The following is a 21,412-nucleotide window of genomic DNA, read 5'->3' as shown; positions in this document are numbered from 1 at the left end:
CACCAATTAATGAAGTGCTTCTGAGCAGGAGTTTTGCCTAGAAAGTTTCTGAAAAAAGCCACGGCTGCACCAGCTAAGGCCCCTGGGAACTGGGAACAAACTCCCTCTCTCGCAGTGGGGACACGAGAAACCCAGCATCTCCATGGCTTCAAGCAAAGCCTCTCTCAAAGCCTTTCAGGAATCTCACTATCTGTGGAAACTGGGGAGCGTTCCCCAAAGGCCAGCATCCCTCTGCTCTCCAACACTTCCGGTGGTTGCCTCTCTTAACCGTCCCTCAATCTGGTTAAAAAGCAAGAGGGCGCCCTTACACTCCCCTCATGCTTGAGACCCTCGGCGACACTCATCTGGAATGCCTCCATGGGACACCCTGCTGGAAAGGTGATACCAGCATTTTCACTTTGCCAGAAATCCATATATTCACAGATCCCGATCTGGAACCTCGTTAGCATGCTCTTAAATTCCTTACACGATTGGAGGGAAAAAATAGATCCTCAGTGATGTGACCGATGTACCAGTTAAAGGACGCAAGCCTTTATTCTTTAGCTTTCTGTGTTCTTTTCCCAACACAACTGCAAACAGGGGCGAGTGGCAAATAATGTAATCTCTGTGGTATGTTTGCCACAAAGAACACTCAGAAAGCTTCCTGTGGGGGCCAATGGTGGATGTTAATCTGAATTTTTCCAAAGAAAATAAGGAAAACATGTAGATTGCTTTAATAAGCTAAAGTTTTGGAGAATAATAAAATTGATTTTTAAATTAGCTTAAGTTCTTATTATAAATCCAGACTCTCTCAATCAACTAACAAAACAAATATTTTTTAAAAAATCCAGAAAGAGAGCATGTGAGGTTTTCTGTTCGATGGTTCCTCCCAACATCTCACATCTATTTGTCTTTTCTGGTCAGTATATCTCCATTATTCCAGAAAGGATCTCTTAGAATGATGTCTCTTAAAATTGTCCCTTCTGCAACCTCTGGCCAAATATGAGGCTCCGTTGGGAACCACCAGTGATCATATCCCAATTGCTTAACCCCGGGGTTAGCATCTGACCCACAGCAGGCCAATCAAAGTTCTTCCCAGTGATTTTCAGAATACAATTAAAGAAGAAACATCTGTTCCCTTTGAGTGGGAAGCTGAGGAAGTGATCCCTGGACTCCAGATATGGGCAAGTGTTTGTGTAAAGGAATGAAGGTGACCTGCAGAGAAAGGCAAAGACATGATAAGGAGACATTCCTGTCCTTGGTCTAGGGTATATTTGGTAGATTGATACATAATGGCCCCCAATAAGCCATGCCTCCTGGGACACACAGCCTTGCACAATCCCCTTCTGCATTAACTTAGCTGGGTCTTGGCCAAGTGACTTGCTTTGGCCATAGGCCATCAGCAAATGCAATGCAAGCACAGGTTTGAAAAGCACTTACACACTGGGACCTACATTTTCTCTTGCTGCTTTCAGAACTTGGTCTCCAGCCTGCTGGAGATAGATGACCCAGCCAAAAGTCAGCAACAGTTGCCAGACATGAAAAATATCATCATAAACCATTTGGTCCCAGTCACGCCATGATGGAAGGCAAAAGAAAAAGCCCAGGTATCCCAAACATCCCAGCCATCTAGCTAAGGTCACAGCAGTAACACTACACCCAGGTGATACCACATGGAGCAGAGACGAGTTTCCCAGATGAGCCCAGCCCAAGTCACCAATCCACAGATTCATCATCATTTGTCTGAATTTAAAGTAAAAGTCACTAGGTTTTGAAGTGGCTTGTTATGAAGACAAAGCTGGCTCATACAGCCTTCTTGAAGGTACTCTATCCTTGCCTTTCTCATAAAGGCAATATATTCCCCATTTTGTCCAATTTGCTGTGTAGGATTAAGTGCCTTCCTAATGGCCAATCACTCCTTTTCCTTTGACTACAAAATCTTCATTTTGTGTAGGGAAGCAATGTACCTAAGTAACTACTCACTCCATCCACCTCTCTTTCTGTAGATATGATCATATGACACAGTTGAAGCCTTAGAGAAGGATATGAACAATCAATGAGACAGACCATACCTCTTCCACTTTCTACCTTCTTTCTTACTAGAACACAGATGTGATGACTGGGGTTGCAGCAGCCACTTTGATTGATTGAAGGGGGGAAAATGAGTAAATGAGCCATGAGGAAAATATAAAAGAGACATCAGATCTGACATTATTGAGCTTCTAAAGCAACGCCAGTGACCATCTAACTCCAAAAGTGTTACTGTAACAGGAGGGAAAGTGGCAGAGCACAATTTCTCAAAGAATGACATACCCCAGGGGCACAACATGAACCAGTTAGAATTAAATTGGACCAATATGACAGGCAAGACTAGACCTTGATCCTCAATCAGCAAGTGAAATGACACATCCAGAGGTGCCCTGACAGTTCCAAGGCAGTGTTAAAAGACCAAAGGGTGGGTGGTGGCCCAAATCCTGGAAATCTTCACACCTTCCCCAAAATAGTTGGAATAACCCTCCCATTCATTAGCATGTGAAATTACCCAGCCTATAAAAACCATTCTGTCTGTGGAGTGTGTTTCTCTCTAAATCTGAATAAATCCACTTCTTACCTATCACTTTGTCTCTCACTGAATTCTTTCTGTGATGAGACATCAAGAAGCTGAGCTTCATTAGATCCAGAAACCAAGTACCATGGGTTGTGACTGGATTTGAGTTCCAGCCATGTGGGTTCGAGTCCCAAACTGGGTTTTGGCTGGCTTCAAGTCCCAGGATATGGGTTCAAGTCCCAATCTGTGGTAAATGGTTTCATTACTGTACAACATAATCAGAAACTTGGTTCCAAGACCACTGTGTAGAGTGAGTTTCAGTTATACAAAGCCAAATACAGTGATTTAAGTTAGATTTTTGTCACTTGTGGCCAGAAGCGTCCTGACTAGTGATTGGGCTTTTCCTCTGGGGAGTCCTCTGGCTGCTTCTGAACTCCACACCTTAAGGTGCCTGACCCCCCTTTACTCTCTGATTTGCCAGAAGACACAAAGTCATTTCCATTTTCCTTCTTAAAATACATGATAGTGGATGCTTCCAAAAAGTATTTTATTAAAGTCCAAATAAATAAGTAAAACACACATACAAGAAATACAAAGAGCGTGTAATTGCCATGTTCCCATATGTGATCCTAAAACCACCAAAAAAAGCTTAAGAGCCCCTAATCTCTTTACTTTATGGCACTAGCTCTCAAAGTGGAGGCCCCAGACCAAAGCATCAGTCTCTCTGGAGAACTTGTTAGAAACGTGAATTCCCAGGCTGGCCCAAACCTACTGAATCCAAACCATGGTGGTGGGGTATTTTGCCAAAAGTTTTCACTTTCATCTCAGGTTCAAAGGATTTGTTAACAAAATAAGCCGCTCATTTTATACAAATAAATAATACAAATACTTATTAGAGAATTATAGAGCTTACTTTCAATATACTAACATTAAAAGAAAAGAGACATAGAAATAGCAGAAGATACATCACCAAATTGGATTCAACATGCAGGCTTAAATAGCGCTGAGAAGTCCCATGTCACAGCACATCTGGAGTCCCATTTAGGGAAAGGTCCCAGGCAGCATGTCTGGTCTGTGTGTGAGACCTCAAAGATTGCAGTTCAGAGTCTCACTATTAATCCCAGGATGCAGATAGATATCATCATCAATCTGTGAGCAAATTGCAAGCTTGGGTTCATGTTAATGCTATTTGTTTTGTCTTGTACAACTTGGAATGTTGTCAAGCCTGGGACTTGGTTGGCCAGGCCCCCTCCAGGGGTTCAACCATCTCAAGATTCATCTCCCATCTTATCTATGGTTTGCAAGTCATGCACTCACAGCAGGCAGTCACTCCTGGTCACTCACAGTCAGGGCAGTGTCCAGGCAGGTTAGAAGCAAGGTCAGAGGCCTACTTTCTTTGTCTCTGAAGCCTAAGAAAGACCATTTATTTAATTTCCCTAACAGCCCCAGGATTGTTTAGGCCAAAGAGCATAGGAACAAGGCAAAATAACATGAGCAGTCTTAGTAATTTCTATAAATAACAATGTAGAACATATTGTAGGTTTTAGGGAAAACAGTCCATTCACAGTAATTGATGGAGTGCTCCAATAAGTGGGGTTTGCAAACTCGAGAAGTTGGTCCTTTCATAGTCCTGTCACAGTCTGTCAGTAAATGGGTGCAGTTACCAAAGCCTAGATAATTTAATCACCGTTGCAAGAGTCTATGATTTTATGTTTCTACTGACCAATGGTAGGGCAGGTGAAGTTGTCTTGGGTGTTGGCCAGGTGACATTATTGTATAACCATGTGGAGATCCATTTGCTTCATTCTCAAACAACAAACTTAACGAGAGGGTTAGAGAGGCATACAAGTAGAAGAGCTGTCAAGGTGCCTAGAATAAAAGCTAGCCAGGAGAACCAGGACCAGACACTGGCCCATGATGTTAGTGTTTCTCTAGATACGAGAAGATGCAAGAGTCTGGGTTCAGAAAAAAAAAAGAAAATCTTTACCTGAAAACACCTATCTGAAGGCCTGTTTTTCCCATTTTTCCTAGAGCACAGAGTGAGTGCCTAATTTCTGCTATCTACCCTGAAATTCTTTCAGGGGGTGTTGAAGTTCAGCAGCTGTAGTGGCCATTATTTAATCTTTGCAGAGGCAGTCTGCAAGTGCCAGTCTCCAGTCAGCAGGGCCCCTTCATATCTATAGACTTGATCATGTTTTGGGGGCATTTCATGGCCATCATGTTCCATGATGCTGGAAAGGCTCATTCCCAGGTCTAGTGAACATTCCATTGATAGGCCACTCAATGTGCTATTATTGGACCAGGGCCTATGAATAGAAAAAGTCTCTGGACCATTCCTGTCTTACTAGCCTCTTGGTCCAGGAAAATATTCCCTCTTGTTGCTTCTTCTCATATCTAGAGTTACATTATTATAATCATTGATCTCATATTTTATCAGTGGCTCAGTCACATACTTAGTAATGTAAGAGATAAAAATTTTTTGCAACAGGTGACATAGACAATAATATAGATACCAGTTATTAGTAAGGTCACAAGCGAGAATTTAAGTCAAGAACTTTCATTAGGTATAGCCCAGTATACCCCGGGTCATCTGACTTAGTTAAATGATTATAGCCAGGTGTTAATCTCCTGGTTGTACATCATGGAATATCTGATCTTTATCCAAAGATTGACTATTGATATAAACTTTAGAAACAAAGTTAGAGTGTCCTTTTAATAACTGAACTAAAATTTTAACAATAAAACTTAACAAGGAAGCATCTCAGAAGTGAGTAACAAAACTAGAATTTACTGTTTAGTGAAACATAAACATTTTTCATTGTGAGAGCATTAACCTTGCAGCCAGGGAAGGCTTTATCCCATCAAATAAAAGTGAGGTTTGTCACAGAGCCGGGAAAAGCCAAGTGGCCATCTTGGATTTCCCATAGCCCTGACTGTTTGATTTACAGCTATTGCTTATCCGTTTTAAATTCCCCAGATTAGGAATAGACTATTGCCATGTTTTTAGGACATCAAGATAGCAACAATTTGACAGTGAGGGGTTAATTCTGTAGAAGCAGAATGAGCTTTATCTACATGTACCATAATCTTCATAGATCATTGTGAAATAAGGCACATTTACTTTACCAAAGTAACAAAAGATTTTAAAAACAAACAAATCACTTCAAGGCAAAGAAATTCACAACCTGTGATCAAAAGCTGCATTCTAAGAAAACGTTCTCTTAACAGAGAGAGAAAACCAAATTCCTGTCTGGTACCAGCTCACTGTGAGTAATAAAATTTTATCTGGTTAATCTTTGAAAGACTTTTCCATAAATCTTAAAAAAAGTAATAGTGTTCTTTCAAAGGTATCAGAGGAAAACCACAGAAGGCATTTTTAAAATCTGATTATATTGCAATTGACAAAGCAACCTGGTCATTACTGTGACATGCAACACTATTATATGACAACTGGAATTATAATTGACAACATTTTATCAGGATATATCAGATGTTTATAAATTATATGCATAATTTTTAGCATATCCATATGAGTAACATCAACCATAGCGTTTAACCTGAGAAGATTTATCACTACTCCAACAATACTTCCCATGTAATTTAATATGTCAAATGAACACATGTAGTTTAATATCTCTCTTTGGGATGTCTCAGGGACCCTCTGAAGTACCCCAAAGTCAGCTAGAGGTCAAGAACTATATTAGAATTTAATTTTAGGAAGTTTTGTCAAAATATCAAAAGGTGTTATAATACTTAGTCAGATAGGATCATTTAGGTCACTATGAAACAACAGTTATTCACTTAGCCAAAGTCAACAAAAGATTTCAAAGTAAACATAGAATAGATCACTTTAGGCTTAAAGAGACTTAAAATCCATTATCAAAGGCAGTTTGACATCTCAACAAAACTTGTATTATGCACTAAACTCTTTTTTGGGATCCACTTTCCATAAAACCTGTTTCTCTCTAGTTTTGTTTTTTTTAATCACTTTGCTCATTTAGAAACAGCCACCTGTAAGTCAGACCTACTTTCTTTTTTCTTAATAAAATGGAATGATATTTCTCATACCGTTTTTGTTTTGTTTTTTACTAAAAACACACATTATCTTTTCTTAAGCAACCATGAACTGGTTGTATTCTATAGACTGGTGAACATAAATGCCAGTGATAATTTCTAAAAACATTTGCTTTCTTATAGAGAACATCTCAGGATGGCACCAAACATATTCATTAATTGTCCAAAATCTCTTTAGTTTCTCTGTAAGAGGAAGTTACATCATCATGCATGCTAAATCGTTTCAGTCATGTCTGACTCTTTGAGACCTCATGGACTGTAGCCCGCCAGGCTCCTCTGTCCATGGGATTTCCCAGGCAAGAATATTGGACTGGGCTGCCATTTCCTCCTCCAGGGGACCTTACTGACCCAGCGATCGAACCCTAGCATTCCTGCTCCTCCTGCACTGTCAGGCAGGTTCTTTACTGCTAGTGCCACCTCGGAAGCCCCAAGAGGAGGTTAGTGTTCAGTAATTAAGGTTCCAAATCTTATTTTATTTGGAAATGACCTAGCTATTCAATAAACTTTCATCACTTAGTTTAGCACAACCCTAGAAATCCAAGGTATCCCATCCTGGAGAGACTATTTGAGACAGACATTCCTAAAGTATAATTATTCTTAATAGAGTTTATCTAAAAGCTCTTGTCTCATTTATATTTTTCTTTTTTAAAGTTTCTTCACTCGAGTTACTTTCCTTGTTGACAAATTTAGTTTACATTAAACCTAGGCACAATGAAAGTATTACAATATTGATGACTCAAGACATGTCTTAATTACATTAGCAAACAGATATTTCTAGTTCACGTGAACCTAAAATTCATTTAGGTTAATTTCTCTTGTAACTGTTTGATTTGTAAACACTTTCTTTTAAGTCAATTGAATCAGAGCTCATTTACAAACTAACTTCAGCAATGTGACCCCAAAACAAAGATGCACACTGAGACACAATACATAAATTCAGACAGAGATCTCTTAGTTTTCCACTTGAGATTTAAAACGTCTCTGACTCTCTTCTTTTATCCCCCTTGACTTGAAATTCTAATTTAGACTAGGCTGAGGTCTCAGGCAAATTGGGCTGTGCATTTTAAGGACATGACAAAGGCTGAATGCTGTGCTGAGTCACGTCAGTCATCTCCAAGTCTTTGTGACCCTATGAAAGGCAGCCCACCAGGCTCCTCTGTCCATGGAATTCTCCTGGCAAGAATACTGGAGTGGGGCGCCATGCCCTCCTCCAGGGCTTCTTCCTGACCCAGGGATTGAACATGGGTTCAATGCGTTTCCTGTATTGGCAGACAGCTTATCTACCACCAGCACCATCTGGAAAGCCCAGGCAAAGTACTGGAAGCTTTTTTCTAGTTAGGCCTTTTTAGCAAGCTAGCTGTTTTTAACTGCATATGCAAAAAGTTTTCCAGTTTCAAAGGAAAAAAGCAATTTCATTTCAATCAGTTTGCTCCAGAATCTAAAGAATATTGTGGCCATCCTATGTTCAAAAAGTCATCTTTCCTTTCTGTATTCATAGTTTTATAGCCAAAATATAGACCAAATTGTGTTCAAATTGTCTCTGACAACAGAGGCAGAAAAGAAACTTGCTAGAGTGGGGGAAGGAGTTGGGGAACCTAGGTTCCCCCTCTCCCCTGAGAAATAGGGGAAGCTAGAAAGCAATTAGCGGATAGAGGGAGACAGAGGGGTAAGGGGGGCAGATAAGGCAGCAGCAAGATAGCAAGTGGACAAAGAAAGGAGAGAGAGAGGGGAGTTAGGGCTGGGGGCTAGCTCAAGGAAGAGCTGACTTAAAAGAAAATGAAGACTTAATCAGTTAAAATATAATTTCAGCATGGTAACATGGACAACCATCCTCACGGATCACATAATTCTTTTTCCAATTGTAATTTCTCTCTGGACAATTTTAAGTGAGCTTCATGTACCTTACAGGAGGCAGAAAGGAGGATCAAGCCTCTCATCCAGCACGGCACATTCTTAGCCCTTCTCAATCAGTATGAACCACAAACATTCAATAACTTTTAAAGGTTTGGCCCACCTTAATGTAAAGTTCCAATTCTCACACAATCCAGTGACTCCATCCCTTGTGTTAGCTAATGAGCAATAAGGTGAATCTTCCCATCTGGGAATAAAAAAAACTTCATCAATCTTAATCTCTTAGTAGAGTGGCATTTTGTTTCACAAATCCTGCTGACAGCACCAACCAAGTAATGTTTTGCCGGAAAGTTTTCATTTTCATCTCAGGTTCAAAGACTTTGTTAACAAAATAAGCCACTCATTCTATGCTAATAAATAATACAAATAATTATTAGAGAATTACAGAGCTTACTTTCAATATACTAACATTAAAAGAAGATAGAAATAGAAACAGCCGAGGATACATCACCACATTGGTTTCGACATCCAGACTTAAACAGCGCTGGGAAGCCCTGTGTCACAGCACATTTGGAGTACCAACTGGGAAGAGGTCCCAGGCAGCGAGACTGCTCAGTGGGTAAGACTTCCAAGACTGTAGTTCAGGGCTTCCTGCTTATGATCCCAGGACCCAAACTGATATCATCAATCTGTGAGCAAATTGTAAGCCTGGGTTCATGTTAATGCTACTTGTCTTGTACAACTTCGAATGCTGTCAAGACTGGGGCTTGGTTGGCCAGCCCCCCCTGCAGGGGCGCAACAATCTCAAGATTCATCCCCATCTTATCTATGCGGCTGCCAGTCCTGCGCTCACAGCAGGCAGTCACTCATAGTCAGGGCAGTGTCCAGGCAGGTCAGAAGCAAGTTCAGAGGCCTGTTCTGCCTTGTCTCTGAAGCCTAAACAGGACTACCTACTTAACTTCCTTAACATGGGGGTTAGCAATAAGTGCTTTACAAAGCTCTGCAGGAGATTCTCATGCAGCCATTGTCTGACAGCCACTACCTTAGAATAATTATTTGCCAGTTTCTTGTGGATAAGTAAGCCCTGGCTTCTTTTCTTCCAGGCAGCATTCGGTAGAGCCCAGGGTTTGGAATCAGAGTCCTCGGTGCCATATTGTGACCTCAGCATATCATCTGTGACATCTTGGGCCAACTGATCAACCCCTAACTCTGGGGTCCTAATTTCTGCACAGGTAAAATGGGATATTACTTGATATGATTGTTTAAAGGTTAAATGAGATGAGACCAGCAAAATGACAACTTAACTGTCCCGCTACATGCAAGTACTGAACAAAGTCAGCTAGTCCTTTTAAAGTCTGCATCTCAGTTATATGTCCATGGGTCAGTCCAGAGACAAGTTTCTGGTGTGTATAGTCATCGTATCTTCAAAAAAAAAAAAAAAAAAGTTCTCTAAATTCAGTTCAAATCTCCTAATACTCCTAGATACTCCCACTTCAGTCAGGTATCAAGATGAAGAGTCCAGTTTATTTCTTAACCAATTTATTGGAATTACTGACACATCACTCCCAGGCGTTTCCTGGCTGAGGCTGGAGGAATTTTCCTCCTCTGGAGTATTTCCATCCTCCCCACCTCCAACAGTCTTCCATCAGTCCGCTTCTCTCCACTGAACTATAAACAGCCTCCAACCATATCATAAATGCTCTCAGAGTAAATCACATTCAGAATCAAACTTTCACTCACAGGAATCAATATAGAAACATCAAAGGGTAAAATGGACACAGGAACATAGTTTGTTTTTATCTTTGTTTGTTTCTATGTTTAATAGTTTATTGTTTTGAATAAAGAATCCATATCTGTGATTAAAAGGTTTAAATATTAGAAAAGAGAACATAATGCATGGTTATTCTCTTCCCACCTTTGGCACTTAGCTTCTTGGCAACCATGCTTATGAGTTTTTGCTTTTGTTTTTTTTTTTTTTGCTTATGAGTTTTTTAAGTAAACTTACAGATAGTCTATATGTGCATAAATCATGGGAAAAAACATTACATATGTGTGTATGTGTGTCTGTGTATCTCATCCTTTGTTTTCCACAAAATGTAGAATATTATACCACTGTTTGTGGAACATGGAAAGCATGACCAATAAGACTAACAAGTAATCTTGATAATCTGCAAAGTCCAACATAGGGGATGCCTGAAAATCTGGATGATATTTCTGCAATACAAAAAAGTCTTATCCTGTCTTCTGTGTCTCTGGCTGCACAGTTGCTCTATGATGGCTGCATCCATACGCATGTGCACAAGTGCATGCATGTATGTACACACAATGTCAAATACTTGCTCAGTAGATGCTTGCTATATGTCTGAAGACAAATCAAAATCTTTATAGACAGGATTTATATTTTAGACTCAAGATCAGATATTCTTTAAGTGGTCCTAAAATTCAGATGATGAATGACAGCTTCTAATACTGCATACATATGTGTGTATATAGAATCAAAATAGACAGCGTAGAGAAATTTTTTCTTTTTTAAACTGTGGACTTTAGAATTAGACACACTTAAATTTAAATCCTGATTCTGTTATTTTCTCTTTGTCTTTTGGGCAAATTAGTTATCTATGCTTCTATTTCCCCATCTGGAGATAATAAAAATCTCACAAAATTGTTGTAAATTAAAATCACCTATGTAAAACTCTTAGCGTAGTCCTCATGCATAGCAATGGAATAAGTGGGAATAAACTGAATGACTTTTAAAGACCTCCCAGATTATTTTTGGTACTTTTTAATAGAAAAAATGTATCAATTTTAGTGTGTATCAGCTCATAGATGCTATTCCACCAGGCTTTAGAAACGTACTTTTGATAAATTAGTCACTCTGACCACATAACTATGAAAACAGCATGTGTGTGTCTGAATGAGAAGCTCCCAGCCCTGCTCTGCAGGAGTCATAGAGACTGGGCTACTAGTGGGGAGTGAATTAATTCCCCAGAGCGCCCGGGGGAACAGAGCGCTTGGAAGAGGTGCTGGGCTCCTAGTACCCGGTCCACTTTACTCTCAGTGTATTCTGTGCCTTCAGTGAACACTGTGTAAGCAGTGGGGCTAGAGAATTACGTGCAAACACCTAGCCACAGCGCAGCAGGGCAACAACCTTTTAACCTAAATATACTTCCCCAACTAATCTCAAAACCTTGGTGGTCCCATATGACTAAAGTCCAGGCCTTAATTATCTCTGAATCCCTAGAACAGAAATAGTTATCTGGCATGTGACCTGGGCTAACTATTTGTTAATTGTTGATGGAATCAATGAATGCCTTTTACAATAGTCATGATGGCAAATAGTGTCCTTTTTAGGTCAACAATAATCGCCTTTAAGGGGCTTCCCAGGTGGGGCCAGCGGCAGAGAATACACCTACCAATGCAAGAGACGCAGAGACACGGGTTTGAGCCCTGGGTAGGGGAGACCCCTGGAGAAGGAAATGGAAACCTGCTCCAGTATTCTTGCCTGAAAATGTCCATGGACAGAGGAGCCTGGTGGACTCCCACGGGCTAAAGGCCATGGGGTAGCAAAGAATCAGACATGACTGAGCAAATACAGACAATAGCCTTTAACACTGAAGAAAGCAACTCACTTACATGCTGCTCTGCCTCTCATCTGTGCAATCCACATGGAGCTGAGAGAACCCACACTGGGCCATATCAAATGACATCTGAAATGACAGGGCTCACCTCACCTACTCTTTGGAAACAACTACTGAAAACATTCTGTGAGCATGCTTACACACACACACACACACTCACACACACTTTCCTCACAGAAATAGTGAGCACCTTAACTAAAAATTCATCCTCAGGATTAGGAAGAGGCATTTAGTTTCCCAAAGAGAAATAGTATTAAAAGTATTCTGATCTGGTTCTGAGAATCATACATTTATGCAAAGATTAAAATTGTGATTTCCTAATATTCCAGTAGTAATAACTACATTTAAAATTAGTAAACAGAATAATGTGTTAGTCACTCAGTCATGTCCAACTCTTTGCAACCCAGTGGACTGTAGCCCAACAGGCTCCCCTGTCCATGGAATTCCCCAGGTAAGAATACTGGAGTGGCTCGCCGCCATTCCCTTCTCCAGGGGATTTTCACACCCATGGATCGAATCAAGGTCTCCTGCATTGCAGGAAGATTCTTTACCATCTGAGCCATCAGGCCTCATGCTTGCCCACAGACTCCCCTTACTTGGCATTTAGTCTGAACATATAAAAATATAGAGATTCCCAATCCCTATCTCAGGAAAGTCATCCACACAGGGACCTGACCACACCGCACACTGGCTGGTTCACAGGACTTATTATCCTATCTTAGACATCCTGGTTCTATTAGCCCTAGCTGCAGGGACCAAAAGTTTCCTCTGCCCCTTCTGAAATATTAGATAATGTCAGTGCAGGGGGATAATACACTCTTTCTGTATTTCTGCCCTGAAGTGCAGCAACTGTTGCTCTTGGGGATGATTGTGCTAATTCTTAGGTCATTAACGCCAAGTACTACATGACTACACACTACTCTAACCAGAGAGAATGCAAAACAGTGCAATACATCTTTCTGGAGCATGAAGTTTAATAAGATTGAACCAAGGGAAGAACCAAAGTGTTGGCAATAAATATCCCCTCCCCCACCACATGGAAGACAGAAGTGTGGGGGATGGGGACATGCCCCAGGGGACAGTCCAGTCTCTGAAGTTTCACCCAGCAGGGGAGGAGGGGCAGCCAGGCCAGGGTGGCGCCTCTTCTGGTCGCCCAGGCCCCTCCAGAGCATCCTCTGTGCTGGCCAGGGTTCTGGACAGGAGGCTTCCTGAAGGGGTGGAGGTGCTCGGTTTGAGTCCCATCATCCAGGTGGGAATATGCTGAGGTCCCAGAGGGCTTGGCAGGTCATCCACTGGGTGTTTCTGGGCTCACTTTATTTTTACCCCTCTTGCTGGGCAGCCCACAGCAAAGGTATTTAAATATACCTCTCCATATTCTCCCAGCCACCCCCGTCTTTTTCTGGGTGAGGCCAGAGGGAGTGACTGTGGACATATTCTCGGGCTGCCCAACAAGGGTGGAGCTTCCCGCATCAGGCACATCTGGGGGGCAGTGGGTCCCTTCTGGGACTTCACCGCTGACGTCATGGGTGCTGCAGGCGTCACAGGTGCCCCTGGTGTCCCGGGTGACGGTAGCATGAGGATCGTGGGTGCCGTGGGCACCACTGGTGTCACTGGCGAGACAGGTGTCACTGGCGACACTGGCGCCGCAGGTATCGCGGGATCCACGGGCGTCTTCTGTGCTGCAGGCCCCAGTGCTGTCCTGGTTGCTTAGGGCGTCATGGCTGAGGCTGGTATCACAGGCGAAGCTGGTCTCACAGGTGCTGCAGGCGTCACAGGTGAAGCTGGCACCACTGGTATCGCAGCTGTCGCAGGCGCTGCTGGTGTCACAGGCGTCTCTGGTGTCCCGCGTAACACTGGTATCACAGGTGTAACTGGTGAGCCTGGCCCCGCACGTGTCGTGGCGGTCACCGGCGTGATCGGTGGCTCGGGCGATGCTGTCATCACGGGTGTCGTGAGTGGAGGGGGCTGAGCTGGGGGTGACGGTCCTCGCTTCCGGGCAGGGTGGGGGAGTGACAGGCTCTCTGGTCATTTCCCTTGACTCCTGGTTCTCCTGCTGCTGAATGGTATCCCAAAGCCAGTCGGGAATAAGCATGGACACTTCAGGGCTGGCGGGAGGCGTATGTTCTTGGCTGCTGAGGTCGGAGGAAATGGCTGGCCTCGCAATGATGGTGCGGGCCCCCACCTTGGGTTCATCCGTGTCACTGCCACTGCTTGTAAGCCAGCCCTGATTCTGGGCCCTGCACCAGCCCAGTACCATCTCCGATGTCACCCCAGGGTACTCTTCACAGGCTGGCGGGAGTGGGTCCTCCTGGCCCATGTTCACCCATGGATGCTGCCAAACATCATCTAAAGTCCCTCTATTGGTAGGGTTGAGTGTTAGCATCCTCTGTATTAAATTCATTATTTCACTTGATAGGTGTTTGGGCACATGGTACTGCCCTCTGAGGATGCACTGCCGCAGCTCCCAGAAATCTCGTCCCCTGAAGGGGAGGGATCCAGTTACCATGGTATACAGGACGACGCCGAGGCTCCACACATCCACCTCTGGGCCTGTGTAAGGCAGCCTCAGGAAGAGTTCTGGGGCTGTGAACGCAGGGCTGCCGCAGAAAGTGTCTAGCTTCTTTCCTGGGTGCCACTGGTTGCTAAGGCCGAAGTCTGAAAGCTTGATATTGTTGTTGGCATCAAGGAGAAGGTTGCTCAGCTTCACGTCCCGGTGCACCACGCCCCGCTGGCGGCAGTGCTGCAGGGCCGAGACCAGCTGGCGGAACGCGCCTCGGGCCTCCCCCTCCGTCAGGCAGCCTTGGGCCTCCAAGTAGGTGAATAAGTCTCCCCCACTGAGGTACTCCATTACTATGAAGAGAGAGTCTGGTGTATCGATGACCTCCAGGAGTTTCACGATATTCGGGTGGCTTACCATTCTCATACTGTTAACCTCTCGAAACAGTTTCTGGAGGTGGGAGAAGTTCTGATGTGTCTTTTCAACGACCTTGATGGCTACCATTCCCTTGGTCAGAACATGCCGGGCCAATTTCACTTTGCCGAATTGGCCTTCACCAATTGTGTGAAGGATCTCATAATTTTTGATACGAGCCATCTTGTTAGTGGAGATGGCTATGAAGCCCTGCATCCCTAACTATACTAACTCTACCACTAACTATACTACCACTAAGCCCTCACTAAGAATGCTAACTGTTCTAACAATACTGCGTATGCTAACAGTGCTATGCAACTATTCTAATGCTAACAACTATAGTCACAGTGCTAATATTAACTATGCTAGGAAACTGTTAGCTATACCTACTACACTAACTATACCGAGAATACTAACAGTGCTAACACTAACTATACTATGCTAACAAACTATTAGCTATACCAACTATGGTAACTATATCAATGATACTCTCTATACTAATACTAGCAACACTAACTAAAATAATAATAAGAAGAAGATAAAATGAGAAAAAGAAGTAAGGGAAAAAATGGGAAAAAAACAAAAAATGAGGAGGAGAAATTAAAACTAAAACAAAAAAACGATAAGACACAAATTTTAAAAATGAGCAAAAGACAAAGAAAAAAAGAGAAAAATAAAAAAAGAGAAAAGGGGAAAAAAATCAACAAAATGGCAAAAACACGGAAAAAAGCTCACTAGCTATAGGTCCAGCCGTCAGGTCACCAAAATCAGCTTCCTGGGCTCTGTGGACAAAAACCTGCACCAGCTGGGGTCTTATAAAGGGTTTTTGTGAGTTTCATCACAGTGATGCCCTGTGAGGTCAGAGCAAGAAATGGACCAGTCATGGCTGGGGATAAACCCAGTGGTTTTTCTCCCTTTTCAGCTTCAAGGCCCCTTTACACTTAGGTAAAAGGTCCCAAAGAGATTTTTCTTTAAATATATTAGAGACTGGTATTCACTTTGTTAGAAATTAAAATCTGTAGGAGGCTTCAGCAACTTTTTCATTTCTAGTTTGAAAGTTAGTAATAATTTTAAAGACCTCATAATGTCTCCACTTGAAATATTCTTTTCCCTTAAACTCTGGTCGCAATGTGATGATTTAACTGACTTGATGAAACTATAGGAAAATGTTCTATTGTGTGAGACACTGGTAAAGCACACTATTAATGTTTATGAAGGCGAGAGAAGATTTGCCAGGAGGATCAAGAGCGGATTTCTCATTGGGAGCCTCAGAAGTCAGATGACATGGGTCAGTGTCTTTGAAATATGTTGAAGGAATGAAGGAAATGTTAACCAAGAATCCTATGTTTAGCAAAGCTGTCCTTTACCATCAAACAGTGATGGAGGCATTCCCAGTTCAGGGAGGATCCGAGCCGCCCGATCTTCCCCAGCCAGGGAGCCGTTCAGAGGGGAAGGACAGACCTCAGCAGTGACTCTGAGCTGCACGAAGAGAGAAGGGCCTCTGGCAAGAGGAGACGCATGGAGGCTTAGAGAGCCAGTGCTGCACCGCTGTATTAGAGTGGGCAACCGGCTCAGACCTACTGCATAGCATAGGGGACTCTGCTCAATGACCTGTGGCAGCCTCGATGGGAGGATAATTTGGGAAAGAATGGATACACGTGTATGTATGGCTGAGTTCCTTTGCTGTCCACCTGAAATTATCACATTGTTCATCAGCTATGTTGTCATGCAGTCACCTAAGTGTGTCCAGCTCTTTGTGACCCCATGGATGGCAGCATGCCAGGCCTCCCTGTCCCTCACCATCTCCTGAAGTTTGCCCAAGTTCATATCCATTGTGTCAGTGATGCCATCCAGCCATCTCATCCTCTGATACCCTCTTCTCCTTCTGCCCTTAATCTTTCCCAGCTTCAGGGACCTTTCCAAAGAGTTAGCTATTTGCATCAGGTGACCAAAATACTGGAGCTTCAGCATCAGTCCCTCCAATGAGTATCCAGGGTTGATTTCCCTTAAGATTGACTGGTTTGATCTCTTGGCTGTCCACGGGACTCTCAGGAGTCTTCTCCAGCACCACAGTTTGAGGGCATTAATGCTTTGGTACTCTGCCTTCTTTACGGTCTAGCTCTCACAACCATACGTGACCACTGGGAAGACTATACAGACCTTAGTCGACGGAGTAACGTCTCTGCTTTTCAACACACTGTCTAGACAAAAAGATATGACACTGAAAGATGAGCATAAAATTAAAAGTTAAAGAAAAAGAAAAACCAATACTATTGTAACTCTGATTTGAAGCTCCAGTTTTTGTTTTCAATTTGATTTGAGACTAATATATAATAAACATTCACACACAAAAATCTAATACTTTTTTTTTTTAATTTGGGAGAAAAATCTGATTGGTCTCTAAAATAAATGTATGTTTCAGACCTCAAGGATAGCATTTGTAAGTCTTTGTCCTCCAGTATGAAGGCAAACCAGGGTCGGATCCCTTTGAATGCATCAGCTAAATGACAGAAGCTACAAAATAAACTGATGTGAGGCAATAATTGCAATAAGAGCAGACTTCAAGAAATGGAACTGAGGAACACTAGCAATAGGTGCATTAAGGTCTCAGAACCCATATTCCAGATACCACCTTGAATAATATAGTAAAAAATATCCAGTAAAAATTTTTATGAAATGTGTAGACCCTGTATTAGTAGTAGTCTGTGTGCATATGTGTTAAGTCACTTCAGTCATGTCCAACTCTTTGTAACCTTATAGACTATATAGCCCGCCAGGTTCCTCTGTCCTTGGGATTCTCCAGGCAAGAATACTGGAGTAGCTTGCCATGCCCTCCTCCAGGGGATCTTCCCAACCCAGGAATGGAACCAGCATCTCTTGTGTCTCCTGCCTTGGCAGGTGAGTTCTTTACCACTAGCGCCACCTAGCAAGCCCTAATGGTCCGCAGGGTGCCATCCCAGGAAAGCACACACCGTGTGCCTTAAATGGCAGCAATTTATATATTTTCACAGTTCTAGAGGGTTGAAGCCCAGAATCAGGATTTTGTCAGGGTTGGTTTGGATCAGACTTCTCTCACTGGCTTGTACACAGCCGCCTTCTATTGTTGCTGTTGTTTAGTTGCTAAGTCATGTCCAACTCTTCTGCAACCCCATGGACAGGACTGTAGCCCACCAGGCTCCTCTGTCCCATCCTCACAGAACCTCTTCTCTGTGCACACACACAGACAGACAGTTCTGGTGTCTCTTCCTCTCTGTATAAGGACACTTCCTGCTGGACTAAGGCCCCACCCTTTGGCCTCATTTAACCACTAACCTCCTTATAAAGCCTATCTCCAAATAGAGTCACACTGGTCCTTAGGGCTTCAGTATTTACATTTTGAGGGAAAACAGTTTGGTCTATAGCATTCTGTCTTTTGTTCCCCCCACTTCATGTCCATCCTCATGTGCTATTAAAATACACTAATCTCAATATCCCTAGAAGTCTTAAGCCATTCCAACATTGATTCCAAGTCTAAAGTCTCATTAAAATGTCACCTGATCAGGTATGGGTGAGAAGTGATGCATAAAATTAACCTTCACAGAACCCATAAAGAAAATATAACACTTTCTTGAAACATAAATAACAGAAAAGTTGAACAAGTAAAGGTATTCTCAGTGCTGTAATGGAGCCTATTCCATTAAATGAACTGAAACAGGTATTTCCAATTCAGAGTGCTGTAGAATTCTTTTTTTCAGAACATAAGATGGGAGAATGAGTAAGGACAAGAGATTTTGAGAAAAGCAAATTATTGGAAGTATAGAAAGCCTTCCCTTATCTGGTGTCAAAGGGTCCTGCAAAGCTGTTGTAAGTAAAATAGAGCAGCATCAGTGCGTGTTGAGTAGACACGAGGAGACTCAAAATAGACATGAGTCATGGAGGATAATTAGAATACAGAAACAGACCCATGTTAAATGAGTTTAAAGTTCAAAAGCAGTTTATCATAGAGGGAAGAGTTTTAAAAAATGAAAAGTATAAAACCATAGGAAAGTTTTAAGGACATTAAAGAAGACCTACTAAATAAATGAAAATACATCATATACTGATGGATCACAAAACTTAGTATTAGGCACATGACAGCAAATTGATCTGCAGACTCAACACAATGCCTATCAAAACCCTAACTTCTATGCAGAAATTGACAAGCTGAACCTAACGTTCATACAGAAATATAAAGGACCCAGGATAGCCAGAACAATCTAAAAAAAGAACAGAGTTGGAGGGCTCAGACTTCTCAATTTCAGAACTTAATGCAAAACTGTAATAATCAAGGTGGTATGGTACTAACATGGGCTTCCCTGGTAGTTTAGTGGTAAAGAACCTGCCTCCCAATGTAGGAGATGTGGATTTGATCCCTGGGTCAGGAAGATCCCTGGAGAAGGAAGTGGCAACCCACTGCAGTATTCTTGCCTGGGAAATTCCATGGACAAATGAGCCTGTTAGGCTATAGTCCATGGGATCTCAGAGTCAGACACAATTTAGTGACTAAACAACAAAAGTAAGACCATTTCCACTTATGGAAACTTGAAAAATAGCACAAAATTCCCATGTACCTTCAACCTGCTTCTACTAATGTGGGTATCTTACACATAACAGTGCTTAAAATAAGGAAATTCATATTGATGTACTAATTATTATAGACCATATTTGAATTTTACCAGTTATTCCACTGGACTGGATCAATCTTTTCTCCAGTCCAGGATCCAGTCTAGACTCCTTCTTAAACTTGGTTATCTGTCTTTTTCGCCTCTCTGTGAAATCCTTGGTCTTTCATTCCTTTTTTTCTTTTCTCCCTTCCTTCCTTCCCTCTCTGTCCTTCCTTTTACCTTTCTTTCTTTCCTTCTTTCCAATGACTTTGACATTTTTGAGGAGTCCTACCTAGTAGTTTGGGGCTTCCCTGATGGCTCGGTGGTAAAGAATCCACCTGCCAATGCATGAGATGTGGGTTTGATCCCTGGGTTGGGAAGATCCCCTGGAGAGGGACGTGGCAACCCACTCTAGTATTCTTGCCTGGGAAAGCCATGGACAGAGGAGCCTGATGGGCTCCAGTCCATGGGGTTGCAAAGAGTTGGACATGACTTAGCAACTAAATAACAACAACCTAGTAGTTATCTTATCAAATATCCCTCAGCCTGGATTTGTCTGATTAGAAGGGATAAAGCATTTTTGGCAAGATCACTACTGAAGTGATGTTATGACCTTCATCCTTCTCTGTGCATCACTTCAGAAGGTGCGTGAGTGCAGTGTGTGCCGCTAATGATATCGATTTTGATCACTTGGTTAAGGAGCTGAATGATAGAATTATCCACTGTAAATGTGTTTTCACATTTGTCATGAATAAATATCTTATGGGGAGATACTTTGAGACTATTCAAATGTCCTGTTTCTCATCTCACTTTTGCCCATTAACTTTAGCATCCTTCAATGATTACTTCTCTGCAACAATGTCCACTGTGGTGTTTACTAATGGTCATTTTCAATTTTCATCATTCCTTATAAAATTATTAATTGAATTCTGCTGTAAGGAAGAGCAAGTCCTTCATCGCCACTTATTTATTATTCATTTATTTTTTGTATTAGTATGGATTCATGGATATTTATTTTATTCTATGGGTTATAATCTGTTACTACTTTTATTTATTTTTTGCTCAAACTGTCCCAGATTTAGTCAGTGGGAGCTTATTCAATTGAATCCATGTGTCTTTCTCAACATGTTCACATCATTTATTGAATATTTCCTTCTTAATTTTTGGTGCCATAAATATTTCAGGTTCATCTTATACATGTAATTTTTAATGCTCCTGCCCTCCAATTTCCTTCATCTTCAAGGATCTCTATTTCCTTTTATCAAATATACTTAGAAACCAAAAGATGTCCGCTAGATATCCTATGTTTTTGCTGCTGAGATGTTATTGCTTCTAAGATTTCTCTAGAAAGATAACTTTAAAAAAGTATGTATTTACTTATTAATGTAAAATATGCATATATATTTATTTCTGTATCTATCTATGCACATACACATGTTAAAACTATGAGTTCATACTAATAGTTTTAATCCCAGTACCACATCACTAGATTTATTGTCAGTTTCCTCCTTTCCTTATTTATAACTCCTTTCTCCAACCGGGAGAAACTTGGCCCTCATTTCTCACCTCATATTCACTTACTATAATCCAAGTATACATGTGAAATAATTTCTGAATTTCTAACTCATACCCTTGCATCAAATACAAATTTGCTAATGTTAAAGAAAAAATATATTCAATGATGTGTGTTAAAGATTGTAAGGCGGACTTTGTTCAGGACCGTCACGGTAGGTGGAGGGACCACTGTGGTGGGGCTTTACAGCGGAGTCCTGAGATTGGGCTCAGCTCC

At 41.9% G+C, this 21,412-nt stretch overlaps 1 long non-coding RNA gene across 5 annotated transcripts in view; it reads left to right on the top strand.

Annotated features, from left to right (window-relative positions):
- The window catches only part of LOC110130084 (uncharacterized), a 230,881-nt gene that overhangs the window by 36,165 nt on the left and 173,304 nt on the right, over window positions 1-21,412 (top strand). For all 5 annotated transcript variants that reach the window (XR_011491402.1, XR_011491401.1, XR_002311722.2 and 2 more), the window contains exon 3: window positions 9,556-9,684. This is a non-coding gene — a long non-coding RNA (uncharacterized lncRNA). The remainder of the gene's footprint in view (window positions 1-9,555; window positions 9,685-21,412) is intronic.

This window comes from Odocoileus virginianus, chromosome 15 (assembly GCF_023699985.2).
Source record: "Odocoileus virginianus isolate 20LAN1187 ecotype Illinois chromosome 15, Ovbor_1.2, whole genome shotgun sequence".
In the NCBI taxonomy this organism is placed as follows: Eukaryota; Metazoa; Chordata; class Mammalia; order Artiodactyla; family Cervidae; genus Odocoileus; species Odocoileus virginianus.
The sequence above is the reverse complement of the archived record's forward strand: the minus strand, read 5'-3'. Positions and strand labels throughout refer to the sequence as shown.